At 41.1% G+C, this 16,679-nt stretch overlaps 1 protein-coding gene across 16 annotated transcripts in view; it reads left to right on the top strand.

The window, feature by feature from the left end:
• The window catches only part of RUNX1T1 (RUNX1 partner transcriptional co-repressor 1), a 157,448-nt gene that overhangs the window by 51,561 nt on the left and 89,208 nt on the right, over positions 1 to 16,679 (top strand). For 3 of the 16 annotated variants that reach the window (XM_086335254.1, XM_086335253.1, XM_086335255.1), the window contains exon 2: positions 5,638 to 5,713. The exons of the other annotated variants lie outside the window; for them this stretch is intronic. The gene's annotated coding sequence lies outside the window, so the exon portion shown is untranslated. The remainder of the gene's footprint in view (positions 1 to 5,637; positions 5,714 to 16,679) is intronic. 16 annotated transcript variants of the gene reach the window in all.

The raw sequence follows: 16,679 nt of genomic DNA, 5'->3' as shown, positions 1-16,679 counted from the left end.
CACTTTCAAGGGTCAGGCCTGTGTATAATTATGGATGTGTCTCCATGGCACCTAGAGTTTGGTCATTCACTTAAAAAATATCTACTGAGCTCACACTGTGGGTGTGACACTGTTGTAGGTACTGAGTAAGACTAGTGGGTCTTTCCTCTTGGAGCCTTTGTATTTTAGTTGGTAAGAGGCAAACAGTCAACAAAGAAACAGATAACATCTCCAAGATAATGTCGCTTCACTATCTCATTCAATTTAGCTGTAATGTGTGGGCATCCAAATATGCTATTAGGAACCAAGACTCTGATCCAAGGCATTGTTTATCATTTCTTGAGTATTATTTTTAAAGTACATCATTTAAAACAAACAAATTACCTTGATTTCCATTCACTGGGACCTTCATGATAAAACAAATGGGCATTTTCTCTGGACTACACAAGGAGACAAAAAGTTATGGATGGAAGTGAAAGTCGCTCAGTCGTGTCCGACTCTTTGCGACCCCATAGTCTATACAGTCCATGGAATTCTCCAGGCCAGAGTACTGGAGTTGGTAGCCTTTCCCTTTTCCAGGGTATCTTCCCAACCCAGGGATAGAACTCAGGTCTTCTGCATTGCAGGCAGATTCTTTACCAGCTGAGCCACAAGGGAAGCCCAAGAATACTGGAGTGGGTAGCCTATCCCTTCTCCAGTGGATCTTCCTGACCCAGGAATTGAACCGGGGTCTCCTGCCCTGGTGGCTCAGACGGTAAAGCATCTGTCTACAATGCGGGAGACCTGGGTTCGATCCCTGGGTCAGGAAGATTCCCTGGAGAAGGAAATGGCAACCCACTCCAGTACTCTTGCCTAGAAAATCCCATGGATGGAAGAGCCTGGTGTCCATGGGATCACAAAGAGTCTGACACAACTGAGTGATTCCACTTTCTTTCTTTCTTTCTTCTGCATTGCAGGTGGATTCTTTACCACCTGAGCTCTCAGGGAAGCCCCAAGTTATGGATAAGCACAATGAATATCCATGCTAGTTGCAGGGCAGGTGAATGGGGCACTTATTTAGATTGGATTGTCAAGGAAGGCACCTTTAAGGAGGTAACATTTTTGCACAGAGACCTGAAGGATCTGAAGAGTTAGTGGCAGAGGAAGAGAAAGTCCAAAAGTCCTGGGTTAAAATATGATTGGCATTTTCAAAGGTAGATTGAGCCAAGTTCAGGGGTTAGTCCATTGCTAGGCGTTGGAATTTTATTCTTAATGTGTCAGAAGCCATCAAAAGTGACTTAATAGTACCTTTTAAAAGGGTAAATTGAGCTGCTACGTGTCATGTTCTGAGGCACTAAACAACTATCAGAGGAGTGAGATGCGCCGTTAAGTCCATTGAGGCACTTTGTAGCATTGCAATTAGCATGAATTTTAGAATCAGAAGAAACATTTCTTGGATTCTGACCTTGATGTTTGACTCTGAGCAGCTTCTTAGCCTTTTTTAGCTCATGTCTTCTCATTTGTTGAAAGGCAAAGCTAGCACCTAAAATCATGGTATTAATGTGAAAATTAAGTGAGGTAATTCATTTAAAAGAACCAGCATAGGGCCTCGTTCTTAAGAGGAGCCTGCTCTACCATTGACACACACAGATCATAATAAAACACTTGGGATGGTTTCGAGGAATATTGAAACAGTTGGCATCATCTTGTTGGGAATCCTTTTCTGGTACTGTTATCTTCTTAATAAAACACTGTTAACATGTTGCCAGGGTGGCGATGCTCAGCATCTGTGGTCTGTCCCTGTTGGTCTAGAATCATGTATGGAAGGAAACTCAAGGAATTCTGTGGCAAAGTCCATACCCGTGAAACAACCTGGGATTTTTTTTTTTTAATTTAAAAAAGTTTTATAGGTAACACTCTTTTGTCTCTCCTTTTTTTTTTTTTTTGAGAAATTTTAACGAGGAAATCAAATTGCATTCTGGAGAGAAAATGGTGGTTATATCAAAGATATTATAAAAAGAGTTTTAATTCATAAAGCAGTAACGGTTTATTAACTGCATAGTTGTTAGATATAAACCTTTTGAAAGGAATTTCTAGTGCACACAAATGGTGAAAATCAGGAGCTCCATAGTTTTTGCAAGCATGAAAAACTTAATTGCAAGAAGCAATTCTGTGACGATTTTCATTTAGCCTGTGAGGCAGTGTTAAGATTTTCAAACTTTCTGCAGAAGAAATTGTGGGGTTGGGGGTAACAAGATGTTGCTTATGGCTGAATGTCTACAGAGAGTTCCAAGTTACCGTTGTCTTGGGTATAATTTTATCAGATATATAGATTAGTTGAGTTATTCTTTAAACTTGCTACCCACTTTTGCAATTATATATGTATTTTTGGCTAGAGATTCTCCACTCCTCAATCTGTAGATTTTTTTTTTTTTTTTTAACTATCCATCCTCCTCCACCCAACATCAGGAAAACAAATAATGCGTAAGGAATGTGGAGGGGGAGGTAGCGTGGTAATTCAGGCAAGTTTCGTCAGCACTTAACCAGATTCTTGGAATGTTTTTTGATGTCCGACAGAACTGTACAGAGCTGTTGACAGCTGCAAGTTGTGTGAGAGGAGTCACAAGTATTGCTGCTGTGTTCTGGTTGGAGTGTGAGAAGGAAGGAGGGAAGGTAGAAGAACTGAAGAAGTTCGGGAGGTGGAATCACAGTTCTGAAGGAGGCAGCTGGCTGTTGGCTCCTAAGACAGATCCTTTTCCTTCCCTAAGCCCCAGTTGCATTCTTAACAGCCGCATCTTTCAAAAGTGATGGGGTCTGCACGCCTCCAGGAAAATTCAGAGGGGATCGTTTCCTCACTGAGAAATAGCCTTACAGAAACCGTGTAGGCCATCCGGAATATTGTCTGTTCAGCACCCCATGCGCATCCTCCTTCCGCTCTGGAGGATGCCATGAATACAGATACTCGCGTGGTGATTGTTTTCCTTCAGAAAGAGAGGACAAAGAAAAGCTGGCTGGTCAGGTGAGATAGGCGGACACATTATCAAGTGTTGGGTCTAGCAGCCAGGAGCCTGACACGCAGAAGCTGCGTGGGGCAGCGTCCGCTCTGACCTGGGTCCCATGCCCCTCCTTTCAGTTTGTTTGGCTTACAAGATACAATTTCACAAACGATACTCCTGAATGTCTCTTTTGTGGACTAAGAGCATTATCTTGGGTAATGGGATAATCACCCAGTTTGTGATTATTTCCATTTACTTCGCAAGGGTGGCCTTTGTTTTTGACCAGTTTCTATCACATGTAGTTTATTTCTAATGGAAACAGCGCACCTCAAAACTTGTTTTTCTATACAATGGATTAAAGACAATCTCTTTAACAAGTGGTGCTGGGAAAACTGGTCAACCACTTGTAAAAGAATGAAACTAGAACACTTTCTAACACCATACACAAAAATAAACTCAAAATGGATTAAAGATCTAAACGTAAGACCAGAAACTATAAAACTCCTAGAGGAGAACATAGGCAAAACACTCTCCGACATACATCACAGCAGGATCCTCTATGACCCACCTCCCAGAATATCGGAAATAAAAGCAAAAATAAACAAATGGGACCTAATTAACCTTAAAAGCTTCTGCACATCAAAGGAAACTATCAGCAAGGTGAAAAGACAGCCTTCAGAATGGGAGAAAATAATAGCAAATGAAGCAACTGACAAACAACTAATCTCAAAAATATACAAGCAACTCCTCCAGCTCAACTCCAGAAAAATAAATGACCCAATCAAAAAATGGGCCAAAGAACTAAACAGACATTTCTCCAAAGTGTTAAGACATACAGATGGCTAACAAACACATGAAAAGATGCTCAACATCACTCATTATCAGAGAAATGCAAATCAAGACCACTATGAGGTACCATTTCACACCAGTCAGAATGGCTGCGATCCAAAAGTCTACAAATAATAAATGTTGGAGAGGGTGTGGAGGAAAGGGAACCCTCTTACACTGTTGGTGAGAATGCAAACTAGTACAGCCACTATGGAGAACAGTGTGGAGATTCCTTAAAAAACTGGAAATAGAACTGCCTTATGATCCAGCAATCCCACTGCTGGGCATACACACTGAGGAAACCAGAAGGGAAAGAGACACGTGTACCCCAATGTTCATCGCAGCACTGTTTATAATAGCCAGGACATGGAAGCAACCTAGATGTCCATCAGCAGATGAATGGATCAGAAAGCAATGGTACATATACACAATGGAGTATTACTCAGCCATTAAAAAGAATACATTTGAATCAGTTCTAATGAGGTGGATGAAACTGGAGCCTATTATACAGAGTGAAGTAAGCCAGAAGGAAAAACACCAATACAGTATACTAACTCATATATATGGAATTTAGAAAGATGATAACAATAACCCTGTGTACGAGACAGCAAAAGTGACGCTGATGTATGGAACAGTCTTATGGACTCTGTGGGAGAGGGAGAGGGTGGGAAGATTTGGGAGAATGGCATTGAAACATGTAAAATATCATGTATGAAACGAGATGCCAGTCCAGGTTCGATGCACGATACTGGATGCTTGGGGCTGGTGCACTGGGACGACCTGGAGGGATGGTATGGGGAGGGAGGAGGGAGGACGGTTCAGGAGGGGGAGCACATGTATACCTGTGATGGATTCATTTTGATGTTTGGCAAAACTAATACAATATTGTAAAGTTTAAAAATAAAATAAAATTAAAAAAAAAAAAGAAAAAAAAATATCTGCAGAGAAGACAAAAAACAAAAAACAAAAAAAAAACTTGTTTTTCTAAAGCATATTTAAAGATACTCCACACTGTCTCCTTGGGTAAAATGAGCATTTCACTCTCAATAGACCAGGCTGGGTGTCATATATGTGCTTTCTTCTGTCTGTGGGTCCGTCTGTCTTTCTCTTTCTTCCTCCCTCCCTCCTTCTCTTCTTCCACAACATACTTTACAGAGCCTCTAGTATTTCTAGGCATTTGACTCAGAACAAGCTTTAGTCATGCTAAAGTCATGTTGCAGAGACAGTCTCTTAATAAGGATTTACTACACTTTCCCCCAAGTTTAAGAATGAAGGAAGGGCAGGCCCTTGGCGTCATTCAAGGGCACCTTATATGTTTTTGACAAAATCAGAATTTCTTAAAGATCCAAAAAAAGATATATTGAATGTTTCATTTAAGCAATCAATATGTTATAATTAATTGTAAATGTTTGCATTTCAAGTTACTTGTTTATTAAAAAGGTATCAGTTGAGCTGGTTCACTTGGTGAGCTAAACATTTGGCAACAGACATAACCAAACACATACTGACCCTTGCTCTGTTTCTGTTCTGTTGTAAACTTCTGCATACAGGCAGGTGTGTAGCAGATGTTGGAGGAAGTGTGTGACTAGATAACGTGGGTGTGGCATCCTTTGCCCTAGTATAACCGCTGAGGCAGTTTTGGAACAAATTGTTTGAAGTCAAGAACGCTTGTCTGTTTTTTCTGTTTTACCCATAGGAGCCTAGCACAGTGTTTTTTGTACCTAATATGGGTGATCAGTGTTTCATGCAAATACCCTGTAACTCATTATAACAGGTCTGTGATTGATGCATTCATTTAATCGGCCGTGCTGCAAGTATCCATTGAGCTCTTAATATCTGCTGCACTGTTTTCTAGCCACTGGGGAAGAGTCCGTGAATAAAGCAGATTCAGTTCCCTACCCTCGTGGAACCTACAGTCCAGTGTATGTGAGGTAGGTGTGGGGGGTCAGCGGACAAGAGTAGGCAATAAATGATAAACATAAAACACAGGTGAATTCTGTAGTATGTTCAAGGGTGATAATTATGGGGAAAATCGGGCAGGATAAAAAAGATTCTTAGGACTGTTAGCTTGCCATTTTAATTTGGGTGTTTGAAATGGGCCTCTTTGAAATGGACTTTTGAACAGAGATTTTACGTGGCTGTATGAGGGGGCAATGGAGAAGGCGATGGCACCCCACTCCAGTACTCTTGCCTGGAGAATCCCATGGACGGAGGAGCATGGTGGGCTACAGTCCATGGGGTCTCGAAGAGTCGGACACGACTGAGCGACTTCACTTTCACTTTTCACTTTCATGTATTGGAGAAGAAAATGGCAACCCACTCCAATATTCTTACCTGGAGAATCCCAGGGATGGAGGAGCCTGATTGGCTGCCATCTATGGGGTCACACGGAGTCGGACACAACTGAAGTGACTTAGCAGCAGCAGTAGCATGAGGGGGCAGCAGAAAGGCAGAGAGGTGGAAAGGCTGGAGTGTGACCTGGGTCATTTCAGGGAGAGCAAGGAGGCTACTTTGGCTTGGTTGGATCTGGGTGGGCATGGATGAGCCCTGGGACGTGGGACTCAGAGAGGTGGCCGGGAGAGTGAAGGGGATACCATTATTTCTTTAGGCCGTTGAAGACTTCTGTCTGACTCGTTGGGCACCCACCCCAGGTGACCTCTGCCCAGCACTTCCACACGATGCCATAACATAATAATGTCTCAATCTGAGGTCCTCAGTGAGTTTCATGGATATTCCTATTATTGATTATTCTGTGTATGCATCATAGAGATTATTTTGCTATCCTTGATATTCAATCCAGTTTGGTTTCCTGTTCTTTGTATTACAAGGTGATTGCCTAAATCTAAGCCCCGCTCTACAGAGTGCTAGTCAAGGCTGCATGTTCTGCCTTCTTTGCGTCCTAACCACTGTCCTCTAGTACTTTTAAACCCATTTTGGGAATGACGTGCTGACGGACAGGCATTTGCCAAAGGTAAATGCACAGTGGAGCAGGAATAATATTAAAAATCTTTGTTTCAAAAATGTATTTGTATAAAGGGAAATTATTTGTTCCTCTTATTATAAGCTTCCTTGATGGCTCGGTGGGTAAAGAATCTACCTGCAATGCAGGAGACGCAGGAGATGTGGGTTCGATCCCTGGGCTGAGAAGATCCCGTGGAGGAGAGAATGGCAACCCACTCCAGTATTCTTGCCTGAAAAGTCCCATGGACGGTGTAACCTGGTGGGCTACAATCTGAAGGGTCACAAAGAATCGAACACGACTGAGTGACTAAGCACACACACTCCCCTTATTATAAGCTGTGATTTTGAATCTCCTTCCACATTTCTCTTTAAAAAAAATTTTTTTTTTTAATTTTTGGCCACATTACACAACATGTGATATCTTGGTTCCCTGACCAGGGATCGAACCTGTGTCATTGGTAGCGAAAGTGTAGAGTCCTAACCACTGGCCACCAGGGAATTCCTTTCTTCTTTTTTATTTTCTTATTTGCTTTCTTCTTTTTAAAAAAAAAAAAATTAGTAGTGCCCACGTTGAGGTCATGGCATCCTAGAAATGAGTTACACAAGTAAGAATTACCCTGGCAACATCTATTAGCATATGAAAAGTCAACTGTGCAGTAAATCTGATTTCTTCCTTTTATGAAGGCAGAGACAATCTGGAATGATACATGAATAGAAATAAGGTATTGATGAGATATTTGTGTCATCTGAGATATGACAAGCCACAGACAAAAAACTTGCTGTGTGGCAATAACGTTAGTTTAATTTTCTGAATAATTTCCTTGGACCCACTTAAAATTTCTGACTTCCATGAGGTTGTTGCCCCTCTTAAAGTTGCTGAGTTGTAGTTGCTTCATAGGCGTCATCTTGAAGTGTAACTGAATTTCAGTGCCTGCACGTTTAGAGAGGATTCGTTTTGATATAAAAAGTCTTTAGCTGCTTAGCTGGTAACTCTGGGAGGGACTTGTGCAGAGCACTGCAGGGGGATCAGAGAGAGGACATAGTCCTAGCACTGAAGGAAGTTGAAGTCTCTCTAGCAGGGGCTGTGAAGTTGAAATAGTGGTTGCCATGGAGATTGAGAGGCAGGAAAGTGGAGATTATGGGAAGAAATTGCAAGAGTCAGTGAGGGCCCAGATCATCATGGAAAGAATTTAAATGCACCAAGGAGTTAGACTCTATGGAGTAGGAGTTCATTGAATGTCTGTTGTTATTTGGGAGAAAGGGAAGGGATGGAATCAAGAATGCTGCTGGCATTTTTGAGTCTGGGTTACTGGCAGGAAGGCCATGCCATGGTGGAAATAAGAAAGTCAGGAAGAAGAAGTGGTTTTGTGAAAAAACGTGCTCTTACTTATCTGTTGAGTTTGAGATTCTTTAATAATAAGAAGCCATTTTGCAGATAGTTGTAAATGTGGGAGTGTAGCTTGGGTAAGGAGTTAAGTCCTGAGATACAAACTGAAGTGAAAAAACTTAAATTGTATGTGACTTACAAAGTGTAGACAGTTTTGAGAAAATGGAAAATACTGAATTAATGTGTTATCAAAGCTTCGAAATTGTATTATGGTTTGCTGTGACTAGGCATACATTCCAGTTTTGAAGTTAACTTTTATATTCTTTCATTTGTATTTTATACCTTTATTTTTCATGTTTTTGAAATAGCATTTCTGTTTCCTTTAGTTATCACCAGAGCTCTGCTTACATCTCATAATTATGAATACCCTATCTAGGCCCCACGTTTCCCTACTTCCTGTTGCTTGTATCCTGTGTAGTTTCCTTACTGTGAAATTCATTGACTCTTGAGTATCTTTGCTTGAACCAACGTGGCTTCTGGGTGGAGGGTAAGCACAGTGCTGAAGAGCTTGGGTTTTGCAGTCAAACAAGACTGGGTGTGTTTTCCCACCTGCTCTGCTCCTCCTGTGTGCTTTGGTTTTGCTCGTCTGGTTCCCGTGAGTATTAAACGAAATCATGAAAGGGTTTCCAGCATTCGTTGCGCCCATCCACTCCTGCCCAGTAAGTGACTGCTCAAGTAGTAGTAGTGATGATATGATGGTGGTAATGATACGTCTTCTGTCTCAGCCTCATGGGATGTATCCAGAGCCTGCAGACGTGGGTACAGGGACTACAGTGGGGTCCTTTCCGGGCACATGAGTTTGCTGGTTACTCAGACCACCTCTGCACAGTCCTCATTTCATCATCTCTTGAAAAGAGGGATCAGGACCCTGACTCACCCCCTCTTGGTCCCGTTCAGCCCTTGCTTTCATGGTTGCTGCTCCTGGTGTGGCCTTGACTTCTTCCCAGCTGCCTTTCTGTGAGATCTTGTAGAACTCACGTTGGTTTTCTCATTCACGAAATATGAATTCAGCCTTCCATCAGTTCCAGCCTGTTTATTCAGAGTAAATTGATTTTGACCTTTCTATCCCACTGCTTCTCTTTTGTCCCTATCGCTGCTAATTAATTTCTGCACAAGAGAATGGGCAAGAGCAGTGATAAAACATAAAATTAAAGTTAGTTAATTTGGGCTCATGAGCATTTTGGAGAGCAGGCAGAGAAACTATGTTATTTACTATAAGCTTTGTCTTGAGTTCTCATTTATTTATTTATGCCATTCCTGACTCCTGTTATCATGGATAGTAAGAACTGACAGTTCTTATCTGTCAGTTAAGTTAAGCATTATCTGATAAAGAAGTTAGGAATTTGGGGATAAATTCAACTGAAGATATTATAATTTTTAGTATCATTTCCCCCAAATTCTAAAGAAAATATGACTGAAAAATTTCAAATATGTCTTTAATACAGTATCTTATATGTCTGCTACTGTAAAAAAAATAGTTATGCTGCTTTTTATTTTATTTCACTTAACAGTTTTATTATGTGTTTATTCAATTTTATGAGATGATACTGTTTCTTACAGTTTTATGACAGCCTGCTGGAACCCAGTTTTTTGTTTCTTTGTTTTTTTCTTTTAGTAGATTTTCCTTACTTGCTAATGCTGGGGCTCAGAGAGGAAACAGACTCAAGTGTTTCTTTTTTAGGAAAGGATTTCACAAACTTGGTTTGGAGATTTTTGAGGATATTTTATTTACTCTTGGATAATGGATGTCAATTTTCTTAAAATTATTTTCAATTGAATAAATTTAACTTTTTAAGGAAACTTTCTGGGAAAGAAGAGGTGGGATGCTCTAATCAGATAAGCTAGCAAAGAGATCTGAGAAGTTTGTGTGGATTAAAATTCTTCCTCAGAAACAGTCCTGTGTACTCACTTTTCATTTTTTATGACACTTAAGAAATATGTCTTCTAGTGAAAGAAAAATGAGAAATGAGAGAGATTGTGATATGAGAGAATTCTCTGGATGTGAACAGTTAGGGACACGAGGAGAAAGGAATAAGACAGAACTCACAATTTTGAATGGAAATATAATTGTTTGCTAAATCTTCTGTTTGTAACTCACATGCTAAATCCGAGGGTGTAGCCTTAGACAGTAAAATAAATAGGTCATAGTCTTCCCATGGGAATTCTGTGTTTGTTTCAGCAGCAGGTGCTCATCTTTTCCCTTCATGTGAGTGCACCAGTCGGTCTCTGGTTCTGAGTATTGCAGTTAATAGCTGCCACTTATTTAGTGTTTGAATATGTTCTAGGCATTGCATAAGTGCTTCTCTTTCATATTTACTCATTTAATCCTCAGAGTCACCTATTGAGGCAGTTGGTAGGATCACCAAAAATCTTAAGGTGAAGAAATAAAGATTCAAAGATCGAGGAGTTTGCCCAGTTAGGAGGTGCATCTAGGTTTCCATTCAAGCCCTAGTTTCCATCCAGCCCACACTCCCAGTTACCTGTCTGCACTCTGCCCAGCGTGTCATCACCATAGCACAGGCAGCGGGCGCCTTCCCTTTGTGTGTGCCAAAACCGTAGAATTTTTACAGCTCAAAGAAACTTTAAAGAACATCACCTGTATCTTACAGGAAAAAATGCACATTAGGCTCAAAGTTCTGAACAATCTTTTATTCATCCAGCCAGTTGGCCAGCAAGTATTTACTGAGCATTTACTATGTGTCAAGCAGTAAATCAGCCAGACATGGCCCATGCCTTCCTAGAACCCTGCTGGCCTTGATCTGTGTATTGCATGTGTGTGCTCAATCGCTGAGTCGTGTCCGACTCTTTGCAGCCGCAGTGGACTGTAGCCCACCAGGCTTCTCCATCCATGGAATTCTCCAGACAAGAATACGAGAGTGGGTTGCCATTTCCTTCTCCAGGAGATCTTCCCAACCCAGGGATTGAACCTGCGTGTCCTGCATTGACAGGTGGATTCTTTATCACTTGAGCCACCTGGGAAGCCCGTTTGTGTATTTGGGCTATATACTAGTTAAAAGCATGGACCCTGAAATCACACCCCTTGCCTCTGAACCCTGTTTACTAGCTACAGGACAGTGGGCAAATAGATGAATCTTTTTAAGGCTCAGTTTTCCATCTGTAAAATGGTAATACTAAAACACCCAAGCACTGGCCTATTGTGAAGATTAAATGAGTTAAAATGAGTAAAGCATTAAAAAGGTATCTGACACTTGGTAAATGCTCAGTAAATATAATTGCTATTAAGATATTTTGATAGTATTTTAATAGTAGTGATATTTCATCACAGAAACCCACAGAGCTATTTACAATAAGATGTGTGTTGTGTTATGACACAGGATGGAGCAGAGGGCTTTGGAGTGCAGAGAGCCAGACCTCTTAACTCCCAGTTGGTTCAGGGCAGGGTCTAATGTACAACAAATGCTATTTTCTTTCTCACCCTTCTTTGTTTTCCTTTTTTTTAAACTTGATAACTTTCTTTACTTTGTGGTCCAGAATCCTAGTGTTTTTTACTTACAGCAGTTTGCCAGCAAATATTTATTCAGAACCAGTTTCTAAGCATGTACTTACTGGGCTCTCTGCAGAATGCTGGGGTAATAATCAATAGGATGTAGGCTGAGCCTTCTAAGAAATGTATGTGCCTGTGGGCAGAGTATACACATATGGACACAGACTTGCAAGCACAATAACTGTAATGGATGATGCTAAGTTCTGTAATAAATATATGCAAATTAGAGACTAGAGAAGGGAGTGGTCAACTGTCTCTAATCTGAATGTGGAACAAGGGCAAAGAGGAAAGCCTTCATGGAAGAGGTGGCATTTTCTCTGTGCCTTGAAGGATCACAAGCTTCTTGTTGCCAGATGACATTTTAAAAACAGGAAAGAACCTCAAACAGGAATACTAAGGCATGAACGAGCATGGCTAGCGCTGACAGCAGGAGAAAGTATCAGAAGTAGATATTTGTCTTGTAGGTTGGAGTGGTGGAAAGAAAGTAACTAGATGCTTTTAAGCAGAAGGACTGTATTGTTGGGTTGGATGCTGACATCAAAGGTGAATTGAAGAAGATGAAATCTGCAGTCCGCTTGGTGAGACAGGGTGATGACTGGCTGTAGAATCAGTGAGGAAGCGGAGGAGGCTGGGAGCAGCAGGCTTTAGCGGTACTAACTAGAGAGAACCAAAGGGCTCTAGTGCGCTGGATGTGGAGCCAGGACTGGGGAGTAGTCGTCGTTATCGAGGATGACTCAGAATTCTTATTTGGGCAATGGGTTGCCATCAATCAGAATGGTGAAAAATTCATCAAGAGAGGACAGTGACTTCACTTTGAAGCTTTAACTTTCAGGTTTATCTGTTAAATGACTGCTGAGATATTCCACGAGGAGCTAAATCATAGGTTTGCTGAGTAAAGATGTGTACACTGGATGTCTTGATTTGAAACCAGTGGTGATAGCTAAAACCTTTGGAATGACTCACTCAGGAGGAAAATGTGCAGTGTGAAGAGAAGAAAGCCTTGAAAAGAACACCAGTGACCTCCAGGGTGTCTGCAAGTTGGGTCTCATTAAAATCAGGAGGCGAAGACTTTCACAGAGGGAGTGGTCGGCAGTGTGCAATGCTGCAGAGGGTCTGGTAGTTAATTGAGAGGGGCCAACATGACCTTTCGGATATGGCCATCTAGAAGAAAATCCTTGCCAGTAAACCTCTGTCCCTTTGTTGGAGCATGTTTGTGTTGAGTTGCAAAGTGGATCAAAGAGATGACATAGATGGAGCCACTGAGGTCTCCCTTCAGAAGCTGTCGGTGGGAGGATGGAGGGAACACCATCTTCATGGAGAAAGGGGTTTGTTTGTTCTTGGAGTGGGGGATCTGAGCCTGCCCAGGTTCTAGGAAAGAAAGACTAGAGAGAGACAGTTGAGGAGACAGTGGAATGACTGGTAGAGTGAAGCCTTCAGAGACGGAAGCTGCCTCTTCTGAGACTTAAGACTCAGGTGAAGATAAGCAGGAGTTCTGAGGGTGAGATTTAAAGGGCTTTATGCCTGAGAGTGCCTTGGACTGCCCGGAGATCCAACCAGTTCATCCTAAAGGAAATCAGTCCTGAATTTCATTGGAAGGACTGATGCTGAAGCTGAAACTTCAATATTTTGGCCACCTGATGTGAAGAACTGACTCATTGGAAAAGACCCTGATGCTGGGAAAGATTGAAGGCAGGAGGAGAAGGGGACGACAGAGAATAAGATGGTTGGATGGCATCACCAATTCAATGGACATGGGTTTGGGTGGACTCTGGGAGTTGGTGATGGACAGGGAGGTCTGGCATGCTGCAGTCCATGGGGTCACAAAGAGTCGGACACGACTGAGCGACTGAACTGAACTGATGCTTGATAACCTCAGTTTATTTGCTTAAATAGGACATGAAGTTATCAGAATTTGGCTGGAGGATTGAGGCAAGTCAAATGATGTCTTCAAGATTAAGTAATGCACCCTCATTTTTTACTCTGTCTTTCTTGCCTCATCTTGTCTGGGGCCCTACCAGGCTGGACGTGCTTGGGCTCATTTAATCTGGAATTTGTTTGTTTCTTCATTTTCTCTGTCCTGTTCAGCCTTTCCTCTTTGCTCTATCACACCGCCCATCTAACCTTGACCTTAGCCTGAACTCATGGTTATTAACCCTCCCTTTGTGTTTTTGGTTCATGACACCTCCCCACTTCTTTTGTTACTGGTTTTATAACTAGTTCACATTCTGTTGTTGCCTCTTTGAAAGTTAGAATTCTGTCTTTAGAATTTTGTTTTAGCAGATCTTGTGGAGTACACGGTGCTGGGTTGGGATTCTGCGGGGGTGGGGGGGGGACGCTCCCTAAGCTCCAAGGGAAAGGATGTAAAAGAATTTTGAGTTTTCCAAGTTTTGTGAAGGGAGCAAAGGGACAAAACAACCTGCTTGAGATTGGATGGCCAGGGAAAGATTGATACACTGAGGAGGTGACACTGATGTTGAAATAGAAAAGGTAAAAATGAGCCGACCATTTGTAGAGGGAGAAGGGAAATAGTAACTTTCTATTCATAAACACGGAGAAGGCAATGGCACCCCACTCCAGTACTCTTGCCCGGAAAATCCCATGGACGGGGGAGCCTGGTAGGCTGCAGTCCATGGGGTCGCAAAGAGTCGGACACGACTGAGCGACTTCACTTTCACTTTTCGCTTTCATGCATTGGAGAAGGAAATGGCAACCCACTCCAGTGTTCTTGCCTGGAGAATCTGAGGGATGGCAGAGCCTGGTGGGCTGCTGTCTATGGGGTCGCACAGAGTCGGACACGACTGAAGTGACTCAGCATAGCATTCATAAACAGATTCATAATTCATTCGATTCATAGTTGTGTTCATAAACAGATACTCACAGACATTGGAGTATATCCTCCAGTAGATAACTGCCTAGAACATATAGGATACTGTCCTGTCCTTCCCACTGATACTTCCTTGGTTCCTGACAGCCCTGTATAAGACCTGTAACAGTTTATCCTTCAAGTCAAAGTAGAGAAGGACCATGTTTGTTTGTTAAAGGATATTACCTGGAAGAATATCCAACAAAATTCTGTAAAGCAATTATCCTTCAATTAAAAAATGAATTAATTAAAGAAGAAAAAAGGAGATTCCCTGCACATGAAGTTGTTACTGAGCAGCCAGTAATGTGTTCAGGGTGAGGCAGAACAAGATAAATTCCCTACACTCAGTTGCATGGTGTTTCTTTCTGTATTTCCTCTACCCTTCCCCCGCCCCCTCATCTCAGGTAATTCTGGTTCACAAAAATGAGGAAAAGTGTGTGTGTGTATGAGTGTGTGCAAAGTCACTGTTCGTAATCACCACCATTATATGATTACTGCAACTTTAGTCCCGGAAGTAGACAGTTGGGACAGATCTCCAGCTCTATACGCTGGGCCTATGTGGGTGTCATAGTCTACTATCTTTAGCTCAAGGGTGGGATCAGAGTTCCAGATTTCCTGTGGGTGAGGAATAGTGGGAGGTACTGCATGGAAGAAAAACCAAGGAGAATGGGGAGACATGGAAAATAAACTTTGCTGACTTTGTAATTTCGCCTAGAGTCAGGCCAAGTAAACCTAAAACGTGATCTCCCAGGGCGAAAGCGAGTGTTTCCTTGCAAATCTAAGCTTGTACAAGTAAATTATTGTTTCTCAGAGAGAGAACGTGAAGAGTATGTGAAATAGTTTATTATATTAGGTTTCCTGGGCAGTGCTTTCGAGAAAGGAAAGGCATAGAAAAATAAGCACTGGTTTGACCCCTCAAAACAGGTTTCCCAGCATCTTCCTATTTTCTTGCTGCTGCTCAAGGAGTGACAACATTCTGTGTCAGTGCACTTCTGGCAAAAATTCTACTCCTTGGCTTTTTAAGGAAGTAGCAATAGTGATCTTATTACATGGGTGATTTTGGATATATCCTAATTCGAGTTACTGTTAGTAAGAAGTTCATAATAATGTGGTGAACCTTGAATGAGAACAGCTTCCTTTGTATTCAGACATTTATTACTTTTGTGATTAATTTATCTGACAGTGTCAAGAAGGTTGTGTCTTTGAAAATGATCTAATAGATCTCCAGCAAGCAACATTTTTCATTTGTACATGGAATACTCTTTGCCGTTGTCTATCAATGTTTGGTTTGATTTCCCCCCATTATAATTCTTCTTAAGCTCAGAGAAGACATCTCTAGTGCTATATGAAATATAAATGATTCCTAGTAAATGGATGGGAATTAAGATTGTCATCTTAATTTAATAATATATTTACCCACATTTAAAGTGTATGTACAGATGATGCTACATTAACGACTTATGAACTTGAAATTTATTTATGTGTCTACTTGAGACGTGTCCCTGAAACTTAAGGTGGTGTATATTGTAAAATGTGTCATTCAGACTGTAGTTAGACAGAATTTTATAATTCTGGGTTCCCCAGTGGTCTTCCTGAGATTAAAATATATGCTTGTTTTTAAAGTATCTTGAGATAAGGGAAAATAAACTTACTTAGACATTTGACTATATACATGAAGTTATTTCTTTGGTAAAAAGAACTTGAGCTTCTGTCCTTAGGGAATATTTATTAGCAATTAATTAATTAGGGTACCTTCTCTGAATTACTGTATTAATTTAAATAAGGTCATGGGCCCCCATGAAAAATTATATTATGCAAAATATTAACTGAGGCAGAATCTATTAAGAAATGGTAAATGTGAAATTAACCCAATTGTGTAGAATTTATTGAACTGATCTTTTAATATATTGACTGTATTAAGTCAGAAATGTCCATTTAAACACATACTTTCATTTCCACTGTGGTGTGGAATTATTGTATGTAAAGAATTTACTAATATAATTCACAGGCAGTCCAAAATTGTCTTTGGGAACCCTTCTCTAAATTCAACATTCAAAAAATTTAAGATCATGGCATCCAGTCCCATCACTTCATGACAAATAGATGGGGAAAAAATGGAAACAGGGAAAGATTTTATTTTCTTGGGCTCCAAAATCACTGCAGACGGTGACTGAAGCCATG

The sequence above is a fragment of the Bos grunniens genome, chromosome 14, assembly GCF_055505025.1.
Source record: "Bos grunniens cultivar Pamir isolate PY7600 chromosome 14, Bosgru_T2T1.0, whole genome shotgun sequence".
Taxonomy (NCBI): Eukaryota; Metazoa; Chordata; class Mammalia; order Artiodactyla; family Bovidae; genus Bos; species Bos grunniens.
The sequence above is the reverse complement of the archived record's forward strand: the minus strand, read 5'-3'. Positions and strand labels throughout refer to the sequence as shown.